A 7,125-nucleotide genomic window follows, 5' to 3' on the forward strand; every position below is an offset into this window, starting at 1 on the left:
CACCTTGATTTGTGCCTGTTCTTAGACTTTTTCCAACATGTCTAAGTTTTCTCTGAGTGCTTCACTATTTTTGGCCTCATTGTATGCTTCAGTTCAAAGCATCAGTTGGTCGATCTTTACCGGAATGACAACCTCGGTGCCATAAGTCATATTGAACAGGGTCTCTCCCATGGTGTTGTTCGAGGTGTTGTCCAGTATGCCCATAGGACTTTGGCGAAGGGCCAAGGGATGCTAAGGGCCGATAGTGTTGTGGTTGGCCGATGGCCGATGTTGGAGTGTCTCCGGCACTTGTTACATTTTCACACCAGCTCAACTGTGTTCTTTTGGAGTGTCAGCCAGAAGTACCCTTGCCTTAGCACTTTTTGGGCCAAGGTTCTGCTACCGAGGTGGTTGTTGTAGATGCATTCATGAATTTCTTGGAGCACGTACTCTCCCTCCTCCTGACGGAGGCATCAAAGGTAGGGCAAGGTAAATGACCTCCAATAAAGCTTTCCCTCGAGTAAAGTGTAATGATAGGCCTGACGTCGGAGTTGCTTGGCCTGGTTTCTATCTTTGGCCAGCTGTTTAGTCAAGAGGAAGTTGATGATGGGATCCATCCATGATGGCTTGGCCTGGACTGGGAGCACATGAGCGTCTTTAATGGACGATCGAGCTAATTTATCCATGCAAACTATGCAGCCAAGGGTGGCACCCGAGGTGCTTGCCAGCTTGGATAAGGCATCGACTCTCATGTTCTCAGACCGTAGGACTTGCTGTAGAGAGAAGTGTTGGAAGTGGCGAGATAGCTCTTAAACTTTGGCGAGGTACTTGGCCATACTTTGCTCTCTGGTTTCATACTCATCGTTAACTTGGTTCACCACCAGTTGAGAATCACTAAAGGCCTCAATGTACTGTGAGTCGAGGTCCTTGGTGAGCTGCAATCCGGCGAGGAGGGCTTCATACTCGGCTTCATTGTTGGATGCCAGGAAGTCAAACCTCAACATGTACTCTTCTTCAGCATTATCTAGGGTGAGAACAATGAGGCCTACTCCACTTCCTTTAGAGTTGGATAATCAATCAATAAAAAGCTTCCTTAGTCGGCTAAGTTCCTTCTTCTATTTCGTCTCTAGGGGCTCGGCGAAGGGCTCAACTGAAGATGCACTCTGCTACAAAATCTACCAAGGCTTGGGGCTTTGACTACTAGCTTTGGCTGGTACTAGAGGTTAAACTTGGAGAGCTTGACTACCCACTTCATTAGGCATCTCGAGGTTTCAGGCTTAGTAAGGATGGCTTTGAGTGGTTGATTTGTGAGGGTCGTTATGGTGTGGGCTTGAAAGTATGGCCTGAGCTTCCTAGCCAAGACCACCAAGGCGAAGGCTAGCTTCTCCACCTCGGGATATCTGGTCTCAGCGTTGCAAAGGACCTTGCTGACGTAGTAGATCGGCCTTAATACTCCATCTTCTCTAATCAAGACCAAGCTGAAGGCCTCATCCCTGGCTGACAAGTATAAGTACAAGATGTCTCTTGGGAGGGGACGAGTAAGGAGGGGAGGGGAGGTGAGGTAGGCCTTCAATTCTTTGAAGGCACATTGACAATCTTCCATCCACTAGAAGTCCTTTAGCTTTTTAATGGCTCAGAAGAAGGGTAGGCATCTATCAACAGACTTCGACATGAAGCGGTTGAGGGCATCCACCCAGTCGGTCATCCTCTATCTCTTTCACTGACCGAGGTGGTGCCATATTTAGTATGGCCTGGATCTTCTCTAGGTTGGCCTTTATATCTTGTTGAGTGATGACGAAGCCTAGGAATTTGCTTGAGGTGACGCTGAAGGCACACTTGCTAGGGTTAAGCTTCATGTTCAACCTATTATTGAAGGTCTCGACTAATTCCAAGGTGTGCACTTCAGTTTTCAGGCTTTTCACCACCATATTGTCCACATAGGCTTTGACATTCCTCCCCATCTGATTCTTAAAGACTTTGTTTACAAGGCGCTAGTAGGTGGCTCTAACGTTCTTAAGGCTGAAGGGCATGACCTTGTAGCATTAGGTGTTGTGCTCGGTAATGAACAAGGTCTTCTCCTCGTCCTTGGGGTGCATCTTGATCGTATTGTATCCAAAGAAGGCATCCATGAAGCTGAGTAGCTTGTACCCTACGTTGGCGTCGACGAGGTGGTCTATCCTCGGCAAAGGAAAACTGTCTTTTGGACAAGCTCAGTTGAGGTCTATGAAATCAATACAGATCCACCACTTCCCATTAGCTTTCTTTACCATAACCACATTTGACAATTAGTTAGGGTAATGTACCTCTCAGATGAAACTGACGTCAAGTAGCTTGTCAACTTCCTCTCCTATGGCCTTCCAATGCTCTAGTGCAAAGTTCATTATTCTTTGTCGAAATGGCCTAGAGCTTGGGTCCATGCTCAGCTTGTGAGTAATGACCGAAAGGTCAATTCTGGGCATGTCATTGGCAAACCAAGCAAAGACGTTGACATTAGTTCTGAGGAAACTTACCAATTTGAATAGGCTCTTTGGGAGAAGGTTGGACTCGACGCAGACTATTTTTCAGGCTTGACCTCATCTTGGGGAACTGGGACAAGGTCCTCGGCCAACTGGCCTCAGCTCGCTAGCATTTCCCTGAGGTCGAGACCCTTAAGTGGTAGTGCTTTTTTGTTCTTGCCCTTCAATGCCGCCACATAGCACTAGCAAGCTGCTTGCTGATCCCTCTAACGACTCCGACACCGTGCTCAGTGGGGAACTTGAGGGCAATGTGGTAGGAGGAGATGGCTGCTTTCAGTGCGTGAAGGACCGGCCTCCCAATGATGGCATTGTAGGGGAGCTGATCTTCACAACCAGAAACTCTATCATCCTCGTCACCTGTTGAGGTTCTGTCCCTATTATGACTAATAGGGTGATTCTTCCTTCTGGCTGAACTACATTGCTAGAGAAGCCAATGATAGGGGCATCGGTAGGCTAGATGCACTCAGGTGCCAATTTCATCTTCTCAAATGCTTCGTAGAAGAGGATGTCGGCCAAGGAGCCGTTGTCTACCAAGATCTTCTTCACCAAAAAATTTGTAACGATAGCCGATATCATGAGTGTGTCGTCATGGGGTATTGTGACTCCCTTCAGGTCCTCGTCTATGAAGGCGAGGGCTTCATTCTGCTTCAACTTCTTGGGGGCTGGCCCCTGGATGTTCAGTTGCCTAACATCTTGCGGGCTGAGGCCGAGCCTCCACCCATGGCCGAGCCTCCGACAATGATGTTGATGACGTCGATGAGCTGTTGATGTCATTGTTACTGGTGCTACTGGGAGGACGAGACCCCTAGCCTCACCCCCGACGTACTGCTTGAGGTGACCGAGGTGAATGGTGGACTTTATCTCATTCTTCAACTCATAGTAATACTCAATGTAATGGTTGGTGTCTCGATGGTACCTGAAGTACTTCTTCGGATTTCCCTTCTTGGGGTTCCTCTTCAACTTTTCAGGCCACTTCACATACTACTCCTTGCTGACCTACATCAAGATTTGGATTTAGGTGGAGTTGAGTGGCGTATATTGGCTATAAGCCAGGGCCGAGGCTAGTGGCTTCTTATTGTCCTTGTAGTTGTTGCTGTTGTGGTGGTGGTCTCCATTCTTCCTCTTCTTTTCTGGGCCTTCTTGGTGGCTCTCGGCCTCCCTCTCTTGGTGGTCATCAGCCTAGGCCTCATCGGCTACAATGTACTCCTATGCCTTCTTGAGGAATTTTGCCTTGGACTTTGACGGGGTCTTGGCTACCGATCACTTTAGGGTCGAGTAGTGGAAGAGGCCATTGATTGTAGCGTGCATAAAGATCATTGGGTCGAGGTCTCAGATCTCAAGCCCATCCTTCTTGAAGTGGTCAATGTAGGACCGCAGGCACTCACTGCGCTTCTGCTTGACGGATATCAAGGAGACGAGACTCTTCTTGCATCGCTTGCTGCTGATGAAGTGGGCGAAGAATAGGTTGGCAAACTGCTCCCACAAACTGATTGAGCGAGGTGGGAGACCGAAAAACCATCGCTGAGCTTCCCCCTTGAAGGTTGCCTAGAAAGTCCGGCATGTCAGCGCAACAGAGTACCCGTAAAGGAGAATGAGTGCCTTGAAACTTTCCAAGTGATCGTCGTGGTCTGTCATCCCATCATACATCTCCAGCGTAGGAGCTTTAAAGTGCAGGGCAAGTGGGTCGGAGATGATGTGCTGCTAGCAGACTCAGAGGGGGGATAGTGGGTCCACAAATTCACGCTGTCCCTGATGGCCCGACACCCCGGCGGGGCAGCCACCCTAAGGACAGCCTCCTGCCTGGGGACACACCTCTTTGACACGCCAAACGAGGTGGTCCAAACGATCGAGGACTGCTTGGAGTTGTTCATTAGTGACCAGGTTCTAGGCTTTCCTGGTGTTTCATACCCTGTTATTTGGAGCTTAGAGGTGTTTTCTTGATTGTAAGTTAGATTGAGGGAAGTCTTAGCGGCGATTCCCATAGACGACACTAATTGTTGACACTCGGTTTGGTGGAGGACAACATTGTAAATTCACTCCCTTAGCCCGAGCATGACTGAGGTACCTGAGGTCCGAGGACTGGCGTAACTGAGGACTTGTAACCGAGGTGATGGAAATCCAAAGTCTGAGGTCCGCGATATCTAGTATCCAAGGTAGGCAAGGGTCACAGGTTCGGTTCTACAAGAAGGATAATGTCAGAGGCCTCGGGTGAAGACTCGAGGCGAGGACTCCGACGGTCAAGTTAGTTGAGAGGTACGAGGTGGACGAGGTCTGGGGTGCGAGTTCCCAAACGAGGTCACAAGAGAGTAAGTAATCTCAAGAGCAAGTAAGAGAGTTTGAGCCTTCAATCCTTTATCTGGAGGGGGGTCACCCCATATTTATACTTAAAACCGCCTAGAGGTAGGTGAGCTTGGACGACGGGGGTTGAGTCCGTATGCAAGGTGCATGGCCATCGTAGGCCGCCACATGACCCACGCCATTGGTCCCTTGATTCTGTCAAGCTGGGCAACACGCATTTGCGGATTCGTTCAGCTCCGGCATGTACTGCCCAGCACGTGGGAGTCCAGCGATTGGACGACCATCTGCGCCTACATCAATAATCTTTGAGGTGTGAATAGAGATAGTCTTCTTATCTTTCCTCTACAACTAGGTTATTTTAGATTTCAAAATGATTTTGAAGATATAAGAGATGGTGGTCCATGGCATGTGAATGGTCAATGGATTATTCTTAGGGTTCATTTTTTTTTGGATTCTAAGAGAAATGGAGGCTTAGATGTATATACTTGATCTCCTATTTGAAATCATTAATGAAAAATGTTGGATCAAGTTTGGATCAAAGGGCTGGTTTGGTTAGATGCTCAACTCTTTCAAACATATATTAGGGTCAAGATTACTATCTCCATCGATAATCCTCTTCCGACAAGTAACTTTTTACAGTGCTATTAACTAGGTTGTGTTTATACATGAAAATCTTACCTTTGTTTGTTACATTTGTGGCCAAGTAAGTCATTTGTTTCATCATTTCTCTTCGCCCTTGCCACAAATGGGTGGTCACACTTCTGACCAATTCTTTGCTTCTAAAGCTATGAATGAACCAGGAGGGCCTTGGTTGCACTTTAGGCTGTGTTTGGTTGTAATGCAAAAACATGGTAGTGCAAATGATTTGAGTGTAAATTTTGACTTATTCTTGTTTCAAATTTTAGCTTATTTTGTTTGATTGGAATACAAATGAAGTAAGTTAAGACATGAAGCAGAATAAAGTAAAACCCAAAACAAAATTAAACAAGAATTTGCATTTTTTACATTTGCACTCCCACGTATTTGTACTAGTGCAAGTAAATTTACACTACAACCAAACACGACCTTAATCTCTAGGTCCTAATTAAGCACATATGCATTCACGGTTTGAATAGCCTTTTAGTCCTCCGTATAACCCTAATGTTGTTTGATGTAGGTGTACTTGGCAGGCCTCGAATCATGCCATGTGGCATCAACCAAATGGAATCCTAGCCGCACATCTCTAACTGCTTCCAACCACTCCATGGCATGGTTAGCTATAAAAGGGAGTGCTCATCTCAAGGTAAAGACATCTTACTCACATTTACTCTCTTGCATTCAAAATCCCAAGAGAACTTTCCTTAGTTATCAAGGACTAAGCTCTGAGCCCTCATCTCAATCCTGGTTCAACCCCTCTTTATCACTTGTATTCTTCTCTTGCTCATAGGCCGGACCCATCAGGCTTGAACACCAACAAAATCCCCTTGTTGCCCTTTGCCCCGTCCTTGGCACCAAGATTGCTAACCCTTCTACATTAGCCCAAGATTCACCATTTAGTGGTTCAGGTTCTCAACCAATTGACCATACTATTGAGTGGGGCTCTACATATGATCAGATATAAGTACTTCTAGTCAACTGATGACTTCTTTTTCTAGTTGGAACATGACAAACACCCATTTTGTTGCTCTTTGAACACAACCTAGTTCTTATTGGTTTTGGATAACCCTAATGAGTAATGACTTTGACCTACCTATGTATGGCCATGCTTCCAGTAATGAGGAATGGTAGATAGGACTATGCATCTTAATTTAGTTTCTTATCTTTTTGAAACCTATTGTGGAGACTCCTATATTTTTCTGTTAACAATTAATTAATATTTTAAAAAAATAAATCATATCATATCAAATTCAGATATCCTTATCAGATTAAAATCCGAATCAATTTATGTGATGTCTGACCAGATCTTCAGGTCATATCAGATTCGGATATACTCAGATTCAAATCTGATCCAATAGATCAGCATTCCTATGTCTTTGATTTTTTGTCTTTTTTGTTGGTAAGGGCGATGGTGGCTAGATCACAACAACCACACTACCACCAAAGAAAATTTGTAGTTGGAATCACCATGAAGTTGCTTATCCCAAGGTAGTTCAAGGAATTAGGGATTTAGTTTCTAAATTTATCTTCTAATGTGAAAATAAAATCCGCATTCCTAAAGTAGATTCTTTAGGTAACAAATTTAAATATAGTAATTCATATTTAATCCCTCTTGGATGAAGAGTCAAAGGATTAGTAATTTTCTAGAAGTTAGGTTTGCAGTTTATATTTTTTGCCATTTTCTAAAAGACATGTA

Source organism: Nelumbo lutea, chromosome 1 (assembly GCF_056320005.1).
Source record: "Nelumbo lutea isolate HS-2025 chromosome 1, American lotus-T2T, whole genome shotgun sequence".
Lineage (NCBI taxonomy): Eukaryota > Viridiplantae > Streptophyta > Magnoliopsida > Proteales > Nelumbonaceae > Nelumbo > Nelumbo lutea.